The sequence below is a fragment of the Aegilops tauschii genome, chromosome 6, assembly GCF_002575655.3.
Source record: "Aegilops tauschii subsp. strangulata cultivar AL8/78 chromosome 6, Aet v6.0, whole genome shotgun sequence".
Taxonomy (NCBI): Eukaryota; Viridiplantae; Streptophyta; class Magnoliopsida; order Poales; family Poaceae; genus Aegilops; species Aegilops tauschii.
Window position 1 is genome coordinate 369,015,538 of NC_053040.3, and position 24,056 is coordinate 369,039,593.

Sequence of the window (24,056 nt, forward strand, 5' to 3'; positions counted from 1 at the left end):
AGAGGGTTTAGTCCGTAGAGGCAATCATAATCATACAGGCTAGACATCTAGGGTTTAGCCATTACGATCTTGAGGTAGATCAACTCTTGTAACCCCTATACTCATCAAAGTCAATCAAGCATGAAGTAGGGTATTACCTCCATCAAGAGGGCCCGAACCTGGGTAAACATTGTGTCCCCTGCCTCCTGTTACCCTCGATCCCTAGACGCACAGTTCGGGACCCCCTACCCGAGATCTGCCGGTTTTGACACTGACATTGGTGCTTTCATTGAGAGTTCCTCTATGTCGTTGATAGAGGGATTGATGGCTCGCCTTGTCATCAATGACAACATCACTTCTGGAGGAGCCCTAGTTTCAGGGCAGACCCTTCGACTCGGCAGCTTCACCATGGGCGCCTGTTCGGCCATTAAGCCAAAGGCGCCCCCCAAGTCACCAAAAATCGTCTCCGCATCGGCCCCGAATACTACGAAAGATGGTTCTGGCAGATACAAAATCTTTGAATGAGCTGCTAGATCGCATCGCCGCCTTGGGAGTCGCAACCGACTATGATCGGATTGGGCTTAAACCCGATTAGAGAGAAATCAAATCTCCGCCGATCACCCATCTTGTGGCGGTTGTGGAGGAACAGGCCAACAATAACTCTTCTCCAACATTGAGGATGAACTATGTTCGGGTTTCCGAGCCCGTTGCACCGGATACCACTACAAAAAAAGACACATCCGTGACATTTTGGGCCGAACGAATTTTTTTCCTGTCATACTTATGACACTTCTATGACGATAATTGTGACAAAACCCGATATCATCATAGATGTGGTGGGCTCCTACTTCTATGACAAAAAATCATGACAGAAAATAGGCTTATCATCCTGGGCAGGCCGGAGACGCAGCTGCATGACATTCCTTGGGCCGTCCATGACAGAAAAAACCGTGGTAGAAGCGAGGGCTAGGAAAATATCGGGGTGTTCCCGGTTACGGTGGGTGGTCGGGGCCGAGCGATGCACGGAGGTTTGCGTGTTTCTCTCGTACACGCACACGCGTGGGTGCGAGGCGTTGGGCTCTAACTGAACCCGAGCGAGGCGTTCGCCTACTGAACCCGAGCGATTGCACTGCAGGCTACACGGTACTGAACCCGAGCGGTCGATCGCTGGCTGTTAACTGAACCCGATCGAGCGATTCCTTCGCTACTGCTGCTAACTGAAGCCGATCGATGCTGCCTCTGGATGAACATTGAGCGTTGCTGGGGGGGTTTGGATGACCAGTTCCCGGTGGGGGTGGATGAATAGGACCCCGTGGTGTTGCCTCTGGACGAACAGGACCCCGATCGTTCGAGCCGGTTGGGGCTGGATGAACAGGACCCCATGGAGGGCTGGATGAACAGGACGACCCCGTGGAGGGCTGGATGAACAGTAGACGGTGGAGGTCTGGATGAACAGTAGCCCGTGGAGGGGTGGTTGAACAAGAGCCCGTGGAGAGGGCTGGTTGAACAGTAGCCGGTGGAGTAGCGCGCGGTGGAGGCTGGATGAAAGGAGCCCGTGGATGAACAGTCGCAGGTGGAGGCTGGAGGAGGTCGACGGTGGATTAACAGTAGCCCGTGGAGGCTGGAGGGGGTCGACGGTGGAGATGAACAATATCCCGTGGAGTCCCGTTTTGCGGTATGCCACACCCCTCCCGATGAACAGGACCCCCGTTTCGACCAAGCGCTCCAACACAAGTCCATTTCCTCCGTTTTGCGGTACGCCACACCACTCCCGCTCAACAGGACCCCGTTTCGACCGTAGGAGGTCCAACACAAGTCCGTTTCCTCCGTTTTGCGGTATGCCAGACCCCTCCCGACGAACATGATCCCGTTTCGAATGTGGCCGGTCGAACACAAGGCCGTTTCCTCCGTTGTGCGGTACGCCAGGCCTCGCTTCCATCGGCTATCCCGTCCAAGCCGGTTGGCTCCCATGCGTTCCGTTGCCTCCCGATGAACACGACGCATTCTGTTGCCTCCCGATGAACACGACGACGACGCAGTTTCTCCATTCCAACCCAGCCATGTACACGAGCCTGCCGTACGTACGCGCGAGTAGGCGTTCGAGACCCCGCCCGTATGTACGTACGTGGCCGTATTTACTTTCTTGCACCCTGGCCGTTGTACGTACGTGTACATGCTACGTGCGCGCCTCTACTACGACACGTGCGCGCCTCTACATCGACCAGTATGTATGTACACGTTCGCGCCGAGAGCACCATGGCGGTGGACGACGGCGAGGCCTAGGAAGGGGACAACGCGGAGCCGGGGAAGACGCGGTAGTGGATGCCCACGCGGAGAGGAGTACGAGGGTTCACTAGTTCGGCTGCGGTGTGAGGCTGCCATCGCCGCAGAATAACAGAGGGTGTGGGTGAGTAGAGGGATGCCCTGGCCAGCGATGGAGTAGTAGGGGGCGGTGAGGCCTGCGCGGCAGCACAGCCGGCCACATGAGGCGGGAGCAGGCGGTCCCGCCGGCGCTGGATTTGGCGGCTGGAGCAAGAAGATCAGAGATTGAAGAAACATGACGGCCGTTGGATTGACATCCAATGGTTACGTCTGCTAGAATCGTTTGTTGACGTATATAATAACTAAAAAAATCTTGCATACGCGTCAACTTAATAGGCCCACAAGTCAGACCATTCCCTCTTTTTTTAATAATTTATATATAGCTCATTGCGACTTCTTATGCAATTTATTGCAGTCCGTTTTTTGGTTGGCCAGGGCCAATTTTGCATATTTCTGTGGGTTCCAAACTATTTTTAATACCGAAATGTCGAGCCAGATTTAAAGTACTTTGAAGATATATTTAAATTAGGTTAATGCCCAATGAAATAGGAATTTGAAAATGTGAAAAAATTCAGAAATTATAAAGTAATTGCCAATTTGTCATCTGTTTTTATATTTACAACCCATTTCATATTACTTTCAAGATTTGTAGGCGTCTTGAAAGAGTTGCAGCCCATCAGGGCATAGAAAAATAAGTAGGCCTGGATTGGGTATTCTTCAGAAAAATAAACTGGGCTCATTTTCACAAAGAAAAAATAGCTGGGCTGGTCACATGGTGAACATAAAATATAAGCTTGGGCTAGACGGGCCACAGCCCAGTTCAAACCCTCCTCCGTCTCAACAATAACAAAAAAAATACTGCTCGATCAGCTACGTCCCAGGTGTCAGCCGATCTTGTGCTGTTCTCTTGTCTATTGACTATATACGCTCACAATGTCGTGGGTCCCAGATGTCAGGAAAACACTAGGAGGAAGCATTTTATTTTTCCATACGTTGACATGGTGGGCCCCTACTGTTATCCTCTCCACGTACTTCTGCCGATTCCTGTTGTTTGTTGACCATGTTGACAACGCGAGAGGGCGGCGCCGCGGCGAGCACACCAAAGAGCGCGGAGGATGATGGCGAGGCCTCGGACGTCGGCGTTAACGATTTAGGAGACGGTGGGGCGGCGATGCGTGCACTGAGGCGCAGCCAGCCGTGGGAGGCGGAAGCAGGCGGCCCCGCCGGCGCTGGTTCGGTTTTGGCGGCTGGAGGAAGACATGGCTGAAGAAACACGACAGACTGTAAAAGCAGCAGGAGTACTTAACAACCTTAACTGAAACTAGTAGGGCCACTTAACAACCATAGCTGAAAGCAGTATGAGTACTTATACAGGTTCAATCGTACAAAGACGCCTCGAACAGTGCTACTTTGCCTACAGTTAACTAAGGGTGAGGCCGCCAAGCCCCAGGACAAGGCCCAGGAGCCACCCCGCGCATCCACAACCTTCTAAAAGCGGCTTCATCTCGCAATGTGGTCAATAAACAGGATATTCGCTTTAGAGCCATGGGAAAGCAGGAACATAATCTTCTGTTCTATTCTCCAAGATGGACGGGCCTTCATTATTTGAGACCACCCATGAATAAGTATCTTTTCACCTCCAAGGGGAATGGAGTAGGTCGACATAAACATCATGTTGTGACCAAGCGCAAGTCTGACCCGACCATGGTCAGGCATCTGTATAGGAACAATAGAACTGGGCAGCTTCTGTTTCAAGAAGATCACAGCTGTAAAACTATGTATAAGCAATAGTTTATGAACAACATATATAACAGAAAACAACTCGTAGCATAAGTTTCTCGACACAGTTGGACATGTTCAACGAGTGCAGCAGTGGCACACATATCCCACGTGGCCTTCCACCATTGAAACGCCCCACAAGGACCTCAAGACGATCAATAAAGTGTAGGAACTTGTGGATGTCGTCCCAGTCAACTTCAGTGCCATCAGTAACAGCCGAGTTGTTACAGAATAACAAATGAGCAGCCTGCTTAACTCTGAAAAAACCTACACGTGCCACCAATTATAAGAAAATATTAGTTAGAAGTAGCATCTTCGTGAGAGATTCGTTGCTACTTCTAAAGTTAAATTGTGATTAGTTAGACGGAATAGGTGGATTAAGAAGTAATCGAGGCAACAAGCAAGAACCAGATACAAAACTAACATGGATGAACAATTGGAACGACGTCGGGGTGGAATATCGTAGTGAAGATGAGACCAGGTTCTGCTATTTCCATCAACATTCGTGCGCCAACTTTCAGTCCGTAACACTTGAGAAAGTTTATCCAAGTTCGGCCATAAAAAAGCAGCGATCTTCTTGGTTCATGAACCCAACTCGGAACTTATATCCATGGCTTGTCTTCACTGTGACCATTAAACTGGTGTATTCAGTTATGGCAAGGCCGATCATCTTGAGTACATGTGTTCTGGCAGAGCAAATAATGCACTGCAGGAAAAATAATATGAGAACACAATGTATTCCCTATCCAAATCTAGAAATAACTTCCTCCTTCACGTCAGTGTTGACCATCGTACTGGTAGTACCTTTTATCCAAATATAGCAATCCAAATTTCCAAATTAGTCGCCAGCATGTTCAAAAAATCCCCACCCTCCCGGATAGAAAAGAGGATTCTAGGAACATACTGTGCGCGTTTTAAAATCATGTGTTAGGATGAGAAGGAACAAGTGTGGCGTCTCGCAGAGGGCGCAGAAACCTGTAGGGTCCTCGCACTTTGGGCACTACAAATGAAACACACTAGATTCAGTAGGAAGAAAAATGCATCAACGGCGGCGGCTGCTATCCTAGGATTACCCGCGACCAAGGGACTTGGATTTACCGGGGATGGATGAAGAATTCATACCTGGTTCTCCATAAGAAAACCCTATGCAATCGCCGAGAGGGGTTTTTCTCCGAACAAGCAGACGAGGGAGAAGGGGATTCAGGCCCAGTGAAATATTGCCGCTTTGTCCGTCCAGCTTACTGCTAAAGCTGGAAAGGGGGGGTTTTGTGATTTGACGGCTCATTGGGCATTACTGCGGCGCTACGACCGGGGTGTGTCTATCGTGCAGTTGTGCACTCTAATTTGTGCATATGGCACATGGACCGCGTTGCCGGATGCCCCACATATCAGCGAAAGGAAGTAGAAAGACAGGAGTAACTAGTTACACATAAATATATTTTTGACAGAGAGATACTCCCTCTGTAAAGAAATATACAAATCTTTTATATCACAACTTTATACATAAGAAAAATCAAGGGGAATATATATAACATATATAATTATAAAGAAACAGAGTTGTTTTTAACACAGTATAGACGAGTTGGTGATGATGGTGTGCCTGCCATCCTACAATATAGGTCGTCCGATTTATATCTGACGGATAGGAAGGAAACTATGGCAATTTTGCAAAAAGGTACCCACACACCTCTCCACATTTGCAAATAAGGCCTTCCCTCATTCATCCTTTTCTCTCACAAGATAAAATACTCATACAAATACATCTTGATGTTACGTGCAATGCACGGGCATTATGGGGGTTCAGCTGAGAATATAATACTCAGACAGGCTCACGGTTCTGGACTTTGGGCCGCAGGCCCACCCTGCATGTTTGGGGCCCCATGTGTTCTACCTCAGCGCTTTTCATATTGCAAGCGATCAGTACGGCGCTGGTTTTAGATGCTGTCGCAAGGCGAATACACAAAATTGAATAAAGCATGGCAGCTGTTGGAATGAAGTCGAACGACAGTTCCTAACCAGCAATGAGAGTTGCAATTCTATCAACGATATACCATGTGATAAATAATACTGTCGTATTACTTATAAACACAGGACACTTGTTTCACCATGCCAGATTATTACATCAAAATCTCTCGGAGGATAGATCAGTTCGGCAGTTGTGTGTTGCTACTAAAGAATTTCAAAGTTGATTTGGACCAGCTCTCCTTGCCGAGAAAGTTCTATTTTGAGATCATCCCCTACTGCAAGATATGATTTAGATTTGAACCTTGACCATCCTTTAGCATCAATCATCATGCGACCATCCTTTGTACTTACGGTATATTGAGCAGGTTCATTCACACCAAGGCTGCGCATGGTAAGAGAAACTTGGCCGCTGTAGCCCGGATTGTTGAACGACTCCCTCGTTGCTCTAGGAATTCTCTGTTTGCAAACAAGAAGACATACCCAAACAGTTAGATCAACACAGTGAATCATGCGAAACAACATGGAAAGAAAAAAGAATGAAGCACTTGGGCGGCCAATGCTTACCAAGAAGGTGGACATGTCGGTTTTTGTAAGGACTTTGGTATATGAAGTGCGAACTGCAGCCTAGTCTGTTGCCGGTGCAACTGCTCGTTCGGTTGCCGCTGCATGGGCCGGAGCAGATGCAAGTGCAAGTGTTGGTGCAGGTGCTGAAGCCGCCGCTGCTGCTGGAGATGGTGCTCCTTGTAGAGCTGGTGACGGTGTCGGAGCAGGTGCCGGTGTCGATGCCTCATCCCCCGGTAGATCAGCCTGATCCGCTGACGCGGTCGGTGCCCAATCCTCAGCTGGATCACACTGAGCTGCTGCCACTGTCAGTGCTAGAGCAACTGCCGGTGCTCGATCCATTGCTGAAGGTGGTACCGATGTGCGAGACAGCGGTGATCGTGTCTGGTCTGCTATGATCAGCTTTCTAACTTGATTAGGCTCCGTGACCATGATCCAGTTTTTTGCTTCATTTCTTTTAAACGCGGATGGACTAATTGTGGCGTTTTTGTTAAACCAAACTGCAGTTCATCATAGGGATTCAGCTTGTACTCAGACAACAGACTGATCCAATTTTTTCCAGTAATATAAGTGATGGACAGTGCCTTCGTTACTAACACGACATAAGAAGTGAAACCTGCAAAAATAGCCATCGTAGAGCAAACCAAGCGGTTTATTCTGTGATGAATGTCACATGGCAAAACCTGCATCGTAAAATTGCAGGAAAAGAAAGAAAACATGACATTAAATCAATAAGATTTAGACAGTAAATCAATAAGATTTATTTGATGTGACACGAGTGAATCCTTACCAGGAAATCACTATGTTGAAGTACTAAACAGAAGATTGATCACCCAACTATGGGTGGCATGCAGGGGGCCCGCCTACTCCCACAAGCAGGACAGTCCAAAGGTCGTGACAAATCGTATGGACCGAACATCCATGGGACTGGAAATCCTGGTGGGTGCGATAAACCCTGCAATGCATACAGATATTGGAGTGTAACCATAATTGATAAACCGTCCTCACAAAAAAGATGATCTGGATACTTCAAAATATACAGACTGAATTGAGTGGACAGACATTAACATAGACCATTCTCAGGATTGACCACACACCAAAAGCGGCAGTACTAATAAACAATACAGGGTTCACAAACACAAATCAAGTACTGAACAATAGTACTTACTACAGACAAGCAAAGTTGCACTAATTAAACTCTGCAGACTATTTCTTGCCACCGACCTACGGGATGAATCCCGCATAACTGACTAGGCCATGGACTTCGTGAGAGATGTCTACATGCACCATCACCATCTCGTCAACCTTGGAGAACCTAACAGAGTGGTCTTTCCACTCATAAACATGATGATGAACACATGCCGCATCAGATTTGTTGGGAAGCTTTACAAGAACCACACCCTTCGTAATAGAAGGCACAGCCAGGAAATTGTTGTGGTCAAGTACAGCCTCGAGAACACGCCTGAGAACAATGCTACAGGAAAACACTAGTTCAGGACACGTGGCGACAAGGACACAACAGCTGGATAGTTTAGTAGTAGAACTCATCCTCAGGTCTTCCAGTTCACACGGCATGACTTTGAGAACTTCATCTCCACCGTGGACCTGGTTCTAATTCAAACAGAAACCATATTTTATTACTACCTCCGTTTAGAAATATAAGATGATTTTCGATATTATACTCCATATATGACTACATATACGCACAGAAATGACTGAACAAAGACACTAGAACATGTCTTCAAAGGCATGAGAGCAGAGGGATTACTTGCAATATCCATAACACAAGTTACTGAGGCAAATATACCCTCTTCAAAGGTAGCATTGATGTTCATAAAGTACTAGTTGAAAGTAATCTATAAGAAATCAGTGTCAACCTCTCACATGTTTTGGTCAAAATAGGAATTTAGAACCGTCATTTGGCACACAAAAATCACATGCAAGATCACCCAGAAAGTTGTACTACTAGTACTAGTACTGCGTGTTAGATGAAAAAACACGATCAAGATCGAGAAAAAGATCGTCAAGAAGAGATATTACCTGGACTTGCTTAATGAGGGATCCCGGAGAGGGGGGCTTGGACAGGGCCATGGCTTTGAGCTTGTCTGCGGTAGTCTCGGCGGGGTGCTTGCGCTTCTTCATACCATGAGCCTCGACGGTTTTGGCCAGAGCCATAGACATCACTTCGGCCGGTGCTCGAGCGTCCATCAAGAAACTGTCAAATAGAAATAAAAGAAAAGAAACCATAATCACAAACCCAAAAGAAGAACAGAGAGGGAGTTATAGGATCAGTCTCGGCGTTGCAAGACCGGGCCTTGGCCAGAATCAACACCATTGATGCGCTCACCTTTCCTTCTTTGGGAGAGAAGAACAATGGCAGAAGCAGGTCGGGGTTTTCTTGAAGAAATGAGGAACAAGATGAGGGAGAAGCGAGTTGGGTAGAGAGGAAGCTGAGAGAGAAGAGTGAAATGATGGTTGCTTCGTCCGTCCAACTTACTGCTGGAAAGGAGGGGGTTTTGTGATTTGACGACTCATTGAGCATTACTGCGGTGCTTATATCGGGGTAGTCTACCGTCACTCTACTACGGAGTAATTTAGTGCATGGCTGGTGGACCGCGATGCTGGCTGTCCCACACGTCGGCGAAAGTGAGTAATTTAGTGCATGGCTAGAGGAGGATCCGCACGGTAGAGCGTGTCGACTATTTTTCTGAAGAAAAAAATGATTACAGCAAGCGTTTTCACTCTTACGACGGAGGAGTGCGAAACACGGCAGCCACTTGAACATACACAGTGCTCCTACTACTAGGCATGTGCAGTGGTTCATACGTCAATACTACATAATCTTGTTGCTAGTGTAGTAAGATATGACGACAACAAATGATGTTGTGCGCATGTCGACGATATGAACAGTAATGTAGTAACATAGTACCGCTTTTTCGATTGTCCGGTCGAGAATGAAATGTGAGATCAATGTTAACAGAACTAGGTCACAGCGCACGGAGAGTACGGTGCTACAGTACTCCATGAAACATGAACCATATGAAGCACGAATAGTGTTAGGCAGGGTGTATGAAGGGTGCATGGGATGGGAGCAAAAGTTCCCTTCTCGACCCACTTTTGGGTGTTTGGCAGAGTGCATCAAGGGTGCATGAGTCCACACTAGTAGGTTAACACAAATACACGAAGAGGAAACAACTATATTGAGATGAGAATGCAACCAAACACACCCACACGCTTTGTGCTACAGTGACTGATCTGCATCGTCTGAGTTTGATCCAACGGTCATGTCGCGCCGAGACATGGACATGCCCATGCAGAGGGCGCCTAAACACCACCGAAGTCCCTCTGCTTCTCGAGGCGCACGATGCTGGTGATGCAGGGGGCAAAACGGCTGAAAGGCAATGCAATCTACGGGAAGGCGGAGGGAGCCAGCCGAGGAGCGGGGAATCTTTTGGTTTTCACCATGGTAAAACACCAGTCGATGACTTCTCACAACAGGGAGCAGTGGGTTTTACAGACAGAGTCATCGTGACTAATTGCTGTCGCGCCTGCTCCCGTCAATCAAAAAATTAAAAATCCTGTCGCGCCTGCTCCCGTCAATCAAAAAATTAAAAATCCTGCCGCACCCAAACACCAGTGCAACGCCGCGGTGGATATTTAAATTTACCTGCCGGCAAGTAGATAAAAAAAGGGGTGAAAAAAACAAATGTGGCGGCGGCCTAACTAATCGGTCGAACTAGCCCAACTAGCTAGCCACCGTGCTTCACTGATGTACTCGGCGGGAAAGGTGGTCTTTCGTGATTTGACGACTCATTTACTTGCTTCGGCGAAAACGTGCGGTAGGGCATCTGTGACGCCCGGATAATTAAGCTACAGTAATCCTACGCTAATGAGGCCACATCACCACTGTTACTGTTGCTAATCTCGTTTAGATTCAAAACGGTCTAAATTCAAATTTAAAAGGAAAGTCAAAAATAAAAGTTTTCAAAAATCAAATCTAAAATGTGCAAACTCGGGAAAATAATTCATAGGTGTTATTGGTGGAGAAACCAAAATTTTATAAAATACTTAAGTACACAAATAAATAAAACAGTAGCTAAAACAATTAATTAGAAGCCTTTTAAATAATAAAATTATGCAAAGTGTTTTATCATTGCACCAAACTTTTTATGGCAGCACTAAATATTGTAAAGTAATTATGTGGCACCACTTCATATTTTCCAAGAGAAATTTTGTGGCCAAACATTTTGCAAAGCACAAAACAGAAAAGAAAAATAAGAAAAAGGAAAGAAACAAAAGCGTGAGAGAGGCCCACTGCCCCTAGACCTTAGCCATCTGGGCGGCCCAACCCCACAGCCCACACCTAGCCTCCCGGTCGCTCCCCTTCCCGTTCCTCCGACCGCGGGGCAGGGGCGCATCCAGGCGTCACCGCACCACCTCGCCGGCGACACCCGGGTAGGATAAGGGCGAGGCCGACGCCTCGGGCCTCCACCCCACCTACCTCCACCCACTCCTCCCACTTGCCAGCTCGCTTCCCACTCCCTCCTCCCTCTCAGCCTCTCCCCCTCGCCAGATCCCCTTCCCCGAGCTCGTTTTCCCGCTGTGTCGCCATGCCGTCGCCGTTGCCGCGGCCACCGGCCACCTCGAGCGCTGCCAGGTTGCCCACAGGCCCCGCCTCGTCCTATTGTTCCTCTACGACGAGCTACAAGGATCCGGGCGCCCCGCGACGCCGCCCCGAGCTCTCCGTCGTCCTCATGCCCAGAGACCGTGCCCCACAACCCCGCCGTGCTCTTCTATGTCCTCTGCGCCGTCGAGAACAAGCCGGAGGCCACTCCATCGCCGAATCCTCGTCGTCATCTACCTCCGCCCCGTCACTCCGCTGCCTCACCACGTCGTCGCCGGACCTCCCCGACCCGACTCCCTCACGCTTCACCGCCCTCTTCCCATCAACGGAGGGTGAGCCCTCTTCCCCTTCCCCTCTTCCTCCCTGTCGGACGCCGTAGTCGTCGTAAATTGCCGCCGCCATTTGCCGTTGCACGCCGTCGTCGGTCCCGCTCGCCGCCCCGCCGCCTAGCGCTGCTCCCGCCCGTAGTTGCCGCCCGGCCTGCTGCGCTCTCGCGCGTCGATGAAAGCCGCCGCATGCCTCCTCCACCAGCTGCTCACCGCTGTCACCGACCACCACGCCCGCCTCCCCGCAGCCACTCACGGCTCCGGCCCGCGTGCTGCTCGCCGGCCGAGCCCGCGCCCGACACCACTGTCGCCTACGCGACGCGGCCACCGCCCGCCTCGCTCGTCGTTGCCGCCCCCTGCAGCTCCTCTTGCCGCGGCCGCGCCCGTCCTGCGCCGCTGCCTCGCTTCAGCCAGGCGCCGCAGCCCTGCAGCCCCGCTGCGCCCCGCCGCTCGCGCCCTCTGCCCCGCCAGCGACTGGCTGCACCTGCCAAGCCACGCCGCCGCCGGCCCCGCCCACTCGCCTTGCTGCAGCCGGCCTCGCTTCCCGGCACCGCGCCGCTTGCCCGCGCCCAACCGCGCGTCCTCGGGGCCGCACCGCATCGGTCCGCCGCGCCTGCTCCGGCCGGTCGTGGCCCCCTGGCCGCGCCGCGTCGGCTCCCCCGCTGGCCTCGCCCCGCGCCCGGGCGTACCGCCCATCGGGCACGGGCGCCCGCTGCCCGTTAACCACGCCCGCTTGGCCTATGGGCCACTGCCCAGTAGGCCCCACCAGCCCCTTTCCTGTAAAAAAGTTAAAAATTAATTAATTAATTAGTTAATTAAAAAGTTAGTTAACTTAATTAACTTGGGATTAATTAGCCTAATCACTGGATTAGTTAAAACCGAATTAGTTAACTAGCTCAGTCAATGACAGGGGGCCCCACCCCCTGTTGACCAGTCAAACGTTGACTGGTCAACTGGGACCCCTGGCCCACCTGTCAGCCACTATGTGCACTTTTGTGTACGCTGTGCTGGGTGCGCTTAGCATTTTAGCTATTTAATTCGAATTAAATTAAAATTGCAGAATATTGTTAAAACTTTGAAAAATCATATGAAATAATTCGTAGCTCGGATGAGAAAGTTTTATACATGAAAGTTGCTCAGAAAAATATGATGAATCTGAATACGTGGTCCGTTCGTCTGCCACGCATCCCTAGCATAGATAACATGCAACTTTCCCCCTCCGTTTCATCTGCCCAAAAAAAGCCTAACTTCGGGAAAACTTTCCGGATGTTTTCCCCCTTCGCCGGTATCGTGTAGCACCGCGTTAGAACACCCCTAGCCCTACGTGTTACCGCCGTCATGCATCCGTGTTGCATCTATTTGCATTATATTTACTGTTTCTTCCCCCTCTTCTCCCCGGTAGACCCCGAGACCGCTGTTGATGCCCCTGTGATTGACTACGTCGACGACGACCCTTCTTCCCTTTCAGCGGAGCTTCCAGGCAAGCCCCCCCTTTGATCATCCCGATATCGCCCATTCCATTCTCTCATGCTTGCATTAGATTTTGCTACTATTATTGATTGCTCCTATTCTGATGCATAGCCTGCTTTTGTACCTGCTATTGTTACCTACCTGCTTATCCTAATTTGCTTAGTATAGGTTGGTTAGTGATCCATCAGTGACCTCCACCTTGTCCTTGTTGCCCCTGCTTCATCATCAATGACTCGATCAACATGATCGACGACCAGAGCCTGACACCTCACATCACATCACGCCCCTTTAGTTGCTCGACTCTGCAGAGCTACTATCTAGTGTCGAGCGTGATCCCTCATAATGCACTCCTGATGATAATTATGTAGTGTAGCTATTCGGTGTGGTCACCGAGGGTGGTTCCTCTTTCACCATTCCCGATACGGCTCTGTCGTGCAACACCTCAAGTGTGAACCTCGAGGGTGGTCCCTCTTACGTCCACCTTGATGATTACATTGAGTGGAATCCACTGGGGGTGATTCCTCGGGTTTTCTTCCTAGATGTTTTGGACACACAGTTACCTTGACTTTACTTGAGACCATTGTGGAAGTCGGGTCGGCCCTGAGGGGTACCCGCGAGTTGATGTGAAAGCCGGGCGGGCCCGGAGAGCACCCGTGCGATGTGACAGTGGCGGCTGGCTGTTTAGCGGTATCACCCGGGAGGGGGTGATAGCTCCGGACTTGTCCCGACAGACGTCCCTACTTTAATTGTTAATGCACAAACAGGTTCGGGTATTTGTTCTGAATTGGCCTTTGGCCTTTACGCATTAACCACCACGCGAGAATAGTTATGGGCCTCGACGTCGTGGTATCAGCCGAAGCTTTGTCAGATGTCCAGTTCAGCATTGTGGCACGGTCGGATCGTGCCATCCACTACACGGGTGGTGCTGGTATCCACCCTGCACACAACGACCCGGAGTGCAACGAGCGATGGGCCCTGACCCCGGAGTGCTTAGGATGTAGACCGGCGGAGACCTCTCTGCTGAGCCTAGGTAGGGCTGCGACGTGTTGACCTTCCGAGGCCGGGCATTGACCCCAGAAAGGTGTGTCCGGCCGGAGTGATCGAGCGTGTTGGAAAACGTGGTGCCCCCTCCAGGGAAGATATATATTCGAATACCGTGTCCACGGTAATGGACGTTCAGATTTGTATCCTGATCTTATATAACTAGAAATGGATACTTGAGATATGTGATGGATATGTGGCTCCGGGATTGCTTTCTCGCAGGGAGTCGAGGAAGGATCTCTGGGCATTAATGCTACAACATGCTTGTTAATTATAAACTGCTATTCTTTACTCTTCTACATGCTGCAAGATGCTTGGAGCTGCTTGAAGATGCTAGTCTTCGATAGGCTAGGCCTTCCCCTCTATTCTGGCATTCTGCAGTTCAGTCCACAGATACAGCCCTTCCATTTGATACCAATGCATACTTAGTATAGATCTGATGCTTGCGAGTACTTTGGATGAGTACCCATGGTTGCTTTGCTACCCCTTTCCCCCTTCTTTCTTCTTTCCGGTTGATGCAACCATATGGTGGATCCTTGGAGGCAGATGCCATCGCCGATGGATACTACTACATGGAGGCCGCCGAAGACCAGGAGTAGTTAGGAGGTCCCAGTCAGGAGGCCTTGCCTCTTCGATCATTGTTGCTTTTGTGTTTGCCTTCTTACGGCAGTCTTGTCTAACTTATGTCTGTACTCAAATATTATTGCTTCCGCTGACTCTTGTGTATCGAGCTTGTATTCGAGCCCTCAAGGCCCCTGGCTTGTAATATGAAGCTTGTATTATTTTGATTTGTGTCTAGAGTTGTGTTGTGATATCTTCCCGTGAGTCCCTGATCTTGGTCGTACACATTTGTGTGTATGATTAGTGTACGGTCGAATCGGGGGCGTCACAGCGTCCCACATCAGGAAGAATATATGCATGCACCACCCGGGAGGACCACGAAACCGCACGGTAGGGTGTGCCATGTCTCGGCACGGAGGAAAAATGTGCGTGGAAAAATATACTGTATCAGACGTAGTACCTATGGTTCAACCTCGGGACCCAACCAGTTGGTCGAAAACACCCCACTAGCCACACAGCTTCATCATGCTAACATGGCACGGAGGATAGGTGTGGTTAGCTTCGTCTCGACCAGCCACAATGTCTCTTGTTCTAGGCGATTCTTGTATTTTCCAAGCTTTTTTTAGTTGTAATAACACCACGGCAAGCTAGCGCCGCTCTTCCTGTGTGCCCGTGCAAAGGTTAGACGATGGAGAGAAGAGAGAGATCGCAGACCTGGGACCCACCAGTAAGTGAGTCAACGGTCATGCACATGTTGACGAGGCACTCCCTCTACTCTACTCAACGTAATACTGTATAAAATCAAGTAATGGGACAAAGCCAACAACCGTTGTTGTTTCAGGCTATCGACTTACGCTTTGTAGTCCAGGTTGCCAGTTCGAATCTCGTCTTTCAGATTTGTTAGTTTTAGGTCCAAATTTGATTAATGACAAGTGGGACCCCCGTGTGTTGTTCCGATATTTCAGTGTAGGATGGTTTTTTTGAACAAACACTTTGCGCGGTTAGATAAGTAACGGCACGAGTTACACGTATTTTGCAAGTTTACAAACAAAAATGACAGCGGCATAGAATATCACATCCACCCCGCAGCTTAGATGCTATGGTGATACGAGTTTTTACACCGTTGGAACTGAGATCCAATGGCTTGGGAGTAGTCTTTGTAATTATGCGCAATTTCCAAACTCTCCAATGTTTTTTTTGCAAATAAAACATTCAGGCCTCGTGTGTGCCGCTGCATCTTGGATCCAACGGCTCCCCGTTGCTCATATTAGGTGCTCCCCGTAGCTTAATTACCCGCTACGGTGATATGAGAATCTAGGTCGTATGATCAGTGATCAGATGTCACATGCGTAGTACTTGTACTTTCTGCGCAATTCCCAAACTCTCTCAGCCGTATATTGCAAAAACATTCAAACCTCCTACTGTGGGCCGTTAGATCTCCGTGAACTTGTATCACCATAGAATCTACGGTGCGGGAGCACCTCATATTCTCCCGTGCGAGAAAACATAAGGTGCTCTCGCAGCTTGGATGCTACGGTGATATGAGCTTCGAGGTCGTTTGATCTGAGATCCAATGGCATCTGAGCAGTCTTTGTGCTTGTAAGCAGTGGCCGAACTCTTTGGGGGCTTTTTTGCAAAAAAACATTCGAACCACCGAGGAGGTGTTGGGTCACAAATCCAACGGCTCCGAAGAGCTTGTATCACCAAAGCATCTAAGGTGTGGTAGCACATGATATTCTTACATACATGAGAATATGATGTCCTCCTTCATCTTAGATGCTACGGTGATACGACCTTCGAGGTAGTTGGATATGGGATCCAAGGGCATCTGAGTAGTTTTTGTACAAATTGTGTGCAATTCTCAAACTCATCAAGGTTTCCTGTAAAAATATTAAGACATCATGTGAGCTGCTATATCTCAGATCTACAAGCTCCAAGCAACTCGTATCGGCATATAACATCTAAGGTATGGGGGCACATGATATTCTCCCGGGGAGGAGGGGTGGGGGTGCACAACCAATCGGTGGTTGGGAGGGTGGGGACAAATATAATCTAAACAACCCTAAACAGAGCATCACAATTTTATCTAAGGTCGAGGGGTTGACCCCCGACAATCATAGCTCCGCCTAATTAAACACAACATTTGCATGTACTGTAGTACTAGACTTAATATTCATGTTTCAGTTTCATGTTGATTTTAAATATTGAATTGAGGACCATGCATGTCTTACATTTTACTCCCTTCGTTCCTAAATATTAGTCTTTTTAGAGATTTCAAATTGACTGGCACATACGGATGTATATAGACATATTTTAGAGTGTAGATTCACTCATTTTGCTCCGTATGTAGTCACTTGTTGAAATCTCTAAAAGACTAATATTTAGGAACAGAAGGAGTATTTTTGAATTCGTGTCATACATGCATGGTTTGGAAAAATAGATGCACTATACTTATTGGATTGTTGTTGTGTTCGAGTGAGTGTGTGTGTCTCTGTGTGTGTGTGTGTGTGTGTGTGTGTGTGTGGTCATATGCTTGATACATACAAAGTTTTCTCACCTCCATATTGTTCATCTTTTAAATTTGAATTTGCATTGAAAAACTTACTAGGGATACCATGAAATGTGAAATCCACGTTGAGATCACTATATCACAAACTCACTCTAATTCAACAACTCGTCATAAATAAATTACCACGTTGAGATTAGTATTTGCAAGGAAAATACGGGCATTGTAATACACATAGATTCGTTCGGCAATTTAAAAGGTTCCTTTCGTATTCTCGAATGGTAGGACCCAACGGCTTACCAGCCAGACCTTGGCTCGTGTTGATCCTAAAAAAAAATTAAAAAAAAGGGCTCATGTCCTTCTGGTGGTGTGCGTGGTACGCACATTAGGCAACACCAACCAGTCGAGCCCCCGCGTTTCGAGTCGAAATATCCGGCGGCCAGAATTCCAGCCCTAGGAAATTCCCCTCATGTCCCCGGTCCATAATGACTACCGATGAACAACGGAGGGATGCTTTAGTAACTAGACGACGTTGCCTACCGTGCCGAGCACGGTTCAATTCCCTCGGTCGCCGCTCGCCAAGGTCACCCGTCAACTGCATTGCCTAGTACTACTACGACTACTACTACTACACTAGGATGAGCACAGAATTGAGCCCGTTTGTTTGTGCCTAGTACTTGAGTTAATATATCAGGTAATGCACTGGTACGGAGGGATTATCCTTTTACTCTGCATATATAACTTGTCTGAAGTCTAAGTAAGCAAAATGTTTGACCAAATCCTTTCTTAAGAAACACAACAGGACAGATGTATGGCTTGAAAATTTATTGCATGATGCAGGTTATGATATTGTTTCGAATCCTGGATCTTAAATTTTAGAAAACCCAAAAGTGACCATAAATTCTTGAAACTGACCATGGTCACGTGATATGGCACAAATATTACTTCGTAATTTTTTTATTCAATTTGAGACAAGCTGCTTATGACAAGTTCACAAATGAAGAGCCAAGGTATTTCGGAACGAAGACCTGTCACGTTAAGGCAAACGCTTTCACTATTGAAACCGTGGACGTTTACGTGCCGCCAAGAGTCCCGCTTCTCATCGGCAGGTGCTGTCCGAGCAAGCGTGTGAGTCGATGGGAGGCGTGCGAGCAGACCGCTCCACAGGCTGACAGGGAGGCGTGCGAGCACACTACTGTGCAGGCTCACCGGGAGGAGAGCCCTGATACGTCTCCAACGTATCTATAATTTTTGATTGTTCCATGCTATATTATATTCTATTTTGGATGTTTAATGGGCTTTATTATATACTTTTATATTATTTTTGGGACTAACCTATTAACCGGAGGCCCAGCCCAAATTGCTGTTTTTTGCCTATTTCAGTGTTTCGCAGAAAAAGAATATCAAACGGAGTCCAAACAGAATGAATCCTTCGGGAATGTGATTTTTGGAACAAACGTGATCCAGAGGACTTGGAGTGCACGTCAAGCAACAGACGAGGAAGCCACGAGGTAGGGGGGCGCGCCCTCCACCCTCGTGGGCCCCTCGTAGCTCCACCGACCTACTTCTTCCTCCTATATATACTTACGTACCCCCAAACCATCGAGGAGCACCACGAAAACCTAATTCCACCGCCGCAACCTTCTATACCCGTGAGATCCCATCTTGGGGCCTTTTCCGGTGTCCTGCCGGAGGGGGCATTGATCACTTAGGGCTTCTACATCAACACCATAGCCTCTCCGATGATGTGTGAGTAGTTTACCTCAGACCTTCGGGTCCATAGTTATTAGCTAAATGGCTTATTCTCTCTCTTTGGATCTCAATACAAAGTTCTCCTCGATTCTCTTGGAGATCTATTTGATGTAACTCTTCTTTTTGCGGTGTGTTTGCCGAGATCCGATGAATTGTGGGTTTATGATCAAGATTATCTATGAACAATATTTGAATCTCCTCTGAATTCTTTTATGTATGATTGGTTATCTTTGCAAGTCTCTTCGAATTATCAGTTTGGTTTGTCCTAGTAGATTGATCTTTCTTGCAATGGGAGAAGTGCTTAGCTTTGGGTTCAATCTTGCGGTGTCCTTTCCCAGTGACAACAGGGGCAGCAAGGCACGTATTGTATTGTTGCCATCGAGGATAAAAACATGGGTTTTATATCATATTGCATGAGTTTATCCCTCTACATCATGTCATCTTGCTTAAAGCGTTACTCTGTTCTTATGAACTTAATACTCTAGATGCATGCTGGATAGCGGTCGATGTGTGGAGTAATAGTAGTAGATGCAGAATCGTTTCGGTCTACTTGTCACAGACGTGATGCTTATATACATGATCATACCTAGCTATTCTCATAACTATGCTCAATTCTATCAATTGCTCGACAGTAATTTGTTTACCCACCGTAATACTTATGCTATTTTAAGAGAAGCCACTAGTGAAACCTATGGCCCCCGGGTCTATTTTCCATCATATTAATCTCCCGACAACAAGTTATTTCTATTACCGTTTATTTTGCTTTCTTTACTTTTAGTCTTTATCATAAAAATATCAAAAATATTATCTTATCATCTCTATCAGATCTCACTCTCGTAAGTGACCGTGAAGGGATTGACAACCCCTTTATCGCGTTGGTTGCGCGGTTCTTATTTGTTTGTGTAGGTGCGTGGGACTCGAGCGTGGCCTCCTACTGGATTGATACCTTGGTTCTCAAAAACTGAGGGAAATACTTATGCTACTTTACTGCATCACCCTTTCCTCTTCAAGGGAAAACCAACGCAATGCTCAAGAGGTAGCAAGAAGGATTTCTGGCGCCGTTGCCGGGGAGTCTACGCACAAGTCAAGACATACCGAGTACCCATCACAAACTCTTATCCCTCGCATTACATTATTTGCCATTTGCCTCTCGTTTTCCTCTCCCCCACTTCACCCTTGCCGTTTCATTCGCCCTCTCTTTTTCGTTCACTTTTTTCGCTTGCTTCTTGTTTGCTTGTGTGTTGGATTGCTTTCTTGTCACGATGCCTCAAGATAATACTAAATTGTGTGACTTTGCCAATACCAACAACATTGATTTTCTTAGCACTCCGATTGCTCCTCTTACCGATGCTGAATCTTGTGAAATTAATGATGCTTTGATGAATCTTGTTATGAAAGATCAATTCGTCGGCCTTCCTAGTGAAGATGCCGCTACCCATCTAAATAGATTTGTTGATTTGTGTAATATGCAAAAGAAGAAAGATGTGGACAATGATATTGTTAAATTGAAGCTATTTCCGTTTTTCTTAGAGATCGTGCTAAAACTTGGTTTTCGTCTTTGCCTAAAAATAGTATTGATTCTTGGAATAAGTGCAAAGATGCTTTTATCTCTAAGTATTTTCCTCCCGCTAAAATCATCTCCCTTAGAAACGATATTATGAATTTTAAGCAACTTGATCATGAACATGTTGCACAAGCTTGGGAGAGGATGAAGTTAATGATACGTAATTGTCCTACTCATGGTTTGAATTTGTGGATGATTATACAAAAAAATTATGCCGGATTGAATTTTGCTTCTAGAAATCTTTTAGATCCGTCTGCGGGAGGCACTTTTATGGAAATCACTTTAGGAGAAGCTACTAAACTCCTAGATAATATTATGGTTAATTATTCTCAATGGCACACCGAAAGATCTACTAGTAAAAAAGTGCATGCGATAGAAGAAATTAATGTTTTGAGTGGAAAGATAGATGAACTTATGAAATTATTTGCTAATAAGAGTGTTTCTTCTGATCCTAATGATATGCCTTTATCTACTTTGATTGAGAATAAAAATGAATCTATGGATGTGAACTTTGCTGGTAGGAACAATTTTGGTAATAACGCTTATAGACGAAACTTTAATCCCTGGCCGTATCCTAGTAATTCCTCTAATAATTATGGTAATTCCTACAACAACTCTTATGGAAATTTTAATAAGATGTCCTCTGATTTTGAAACTAGTGTTAAAGAATTTATGATTTCCCAAAAGAATTTCAATGCTTTGCTTGAAGAAAAATTGCCTAAGATTGATGAATTGGCTAGGAACGTTGATAGAATTTCTCTTGATGTCGATTCTTTGAAGCTTAGATCTATTCCACCTAAGCATGATATCAATGAGTCTCTCAAAGCTATGAGAATTTCCATTGATGAGTGCAAAGAAAGAACCGCTAGGATGCGTGCTAAGAAAGATTGCTTTGTGAAAGCGTGTTCTTCTAATTTTTATGATAATAAAGATGAAGATCTAAAAGTTATTGATGTGTCCCCTATTAAATCTTTGTTTTGCAATATGAATATTGATAATGATGGGACTGGAGATGAGTCAACTTTAGTTAGAAGGCATCCCAAAAATTCGGAGTTTTTTAATCTTGATGCAAAAGTTGGTAAAAGTGGGATTGAAGAGGTCAAAACTTTAGATATCAATGAACCCACTATCTTGGATTTCAAGGAATTTAATTATGATAATTGCTCTTTGATAGATTGTATTTCCTTGTTGCAATCTGTGCTAAATTCTCCTCATGCTTATAGTCAAAATAAAGCTTTTACTAAACATATTGTTGATGCTTTAATGCAATCTTATGAAGAAAAACTTGAGTTGGAAGTTTCTATCCCTAGAAAACTTTATGATGAGTGGGAGCCTACTATTAAAATTAAAATTAAAGATCATGAATGCTATGCTTTGTGTGATTTGCTAGGATTCCGTGATTTTGATGATTGTTCTTTAAACTTGCATCTTGCGGATTCCACCATTAAGAAACCTATGGGAAGAATTAATGATCTTCTTATTGTTGCAAATAGGAACTATGTGCCCGTAGATTTTATTGTTCTTGATATATATTGCAATCCTTCATGTCCTATTATTCTTGGTAGACCTTTCCTTAGAACGATTGGTGCAATTATTGATATGAAGGAAGGAAATATTAGATTCCAATTTCCATTAAGGAAAGGCATGGAACACTTACCTAGAAAGAAGATTAAATTACCATATGAATCTATTATGAGAGCCACTTATGGATTGCCTACTAAAGATGGCAATACCTAGATCTATCCTCGCTTTTATGCCTAGCTAGGGGCGTTAAACGATAGCGCTTGTTGGGAGGCAACCCAATTTTATTTTTAGTTTTTTGCTTTCTGCTTCTGTTTAGGAATAAATACTTGATCTAGACTATGGTTAGATTTGTTTTTGTGTTTTAATTAGTGTTTGTGCCAAGTTAAACCAATAGGATCTTCTTGGATGATAGTTATTTGATCTTGCTGAAAATTCCAGAAACTTTCTGTTCACGAAAACAATTGTTTAAAATCACCAGAACGTGATAAAATACTGATTCCAATTGCAATAGATCAATAAACAAATTATCTAGGTCTTCCTATTTTGGTAGATTTTATTGAGTTCCAGAAGTTTGCGTTAGTTACAGATTACTACAGACTGTTCTGTTTTTGACATATTCTGTTTTTCGTGTGTTGTTTGCTTATTTTGATGAATCTATGGCTAGTAAAATAGTTTATAAACCATAGAGAAGTTGGAATACATTAGGTTTAACTCCAATATAAATAAAGAATGAGTTGATTACAGTACCTTGAAGTGGTGTTTTGTTTTCTTTCGCTAACGGAGCTCACAAGATTTTCTGTTAAGTTTTGTGTTGTGAAGTTTTCAAGTTTTCGGTAAAGATTTGATGGATTATGGAACAAGGAGTGGAAAGAGCCTAAGCTTGGGGATGCCCAAGGCACCCCAAGGTAAATCTAAGGACACAAAAAAGCCAAATCTTGGGGATGCCCCGGAAGGCATCCCCTCTTTCGTCTTCGTCCATCGGTAACTTTACTTGGAGCTATACTTTTATTCACCACATGATAAGTGTTTTGCTTGGAGCGTCTTGTATGATTTGAGTCTTTGCTTTTTAGTTTACCACAATCATCTTTGCTGTACACACCTTTTGAGAGAGACACACATGGTTCGGAATTTATTAGAATACTCTATGTGCTTCACTTATATCTTTTGAGCTATATAGTTTTTGCTCTAGTGCTTCACTTATATCTTTTAGAGCACGGTGGTGGTTTTGTTTTATAGAAACTTTTGTTCTCTCATGCTTCAATTATATCATTTTGAGAGCACTAAAAACAGCATGGTAATTTTCTTAAATTGAGAAATTAGTCCTAATATGATAGGCATCTAAGATTAGTAAAAACTTTCTTATAAGTGCGTTGAATACTAAGAAAAGTTTGATGCTTGATGATTGTTTTGAGATATGTAGGTAGTGATATTAAAGTTGTGCTAGTTGAGTAATTGTGAATTTGAGGAATACTTGTGTTGAAGTTTGCAAGTCCCGTAGCATGCACGTATGGTAAACGTTGTCTAACAAATTTGAAACATGAGGTGTTCTTTGATTGTCCTCCTTATGAGTGGCGGTCGGGGACGAGCGATGGTCTTTTCCTACCAATCTATCCCCCTAGGAGCATGCGCGTAGTGCTTGGTTTTTGATGACTTTTAGATTTTTGCAATAAGTATGTGAGTTCTTTATGACTAATGTTGAGTCCATGAATTATATGCACTCTCACCGTTCCATCATTGCTAGCCTCTTCGGTACCGTGCATTGCCCTTTCTCACCTTGAGAGTTGGTGCAAACTTCGCCGGTGCATCCAAACCCCGTGATACGATACGCTCTATCACACATAAACCTCCTTATATCTTCCTCAAAACAGCCACCATACCTACCTATTATGGCATTTCCATAGCCATTCCGAGATATATTGCCATGCAACTTTCCACCGTTCCGTTTATCATGACATGTTTCATCATTGTCATATTGCCTTGCATGATCATGTAGTTGACATCGTATTTGTGGCAAAGCCATCAAGCATATTTTTCATACATTTCACTCTTGATTTATTGCCCATCCCGGTACACCGCCGGAGG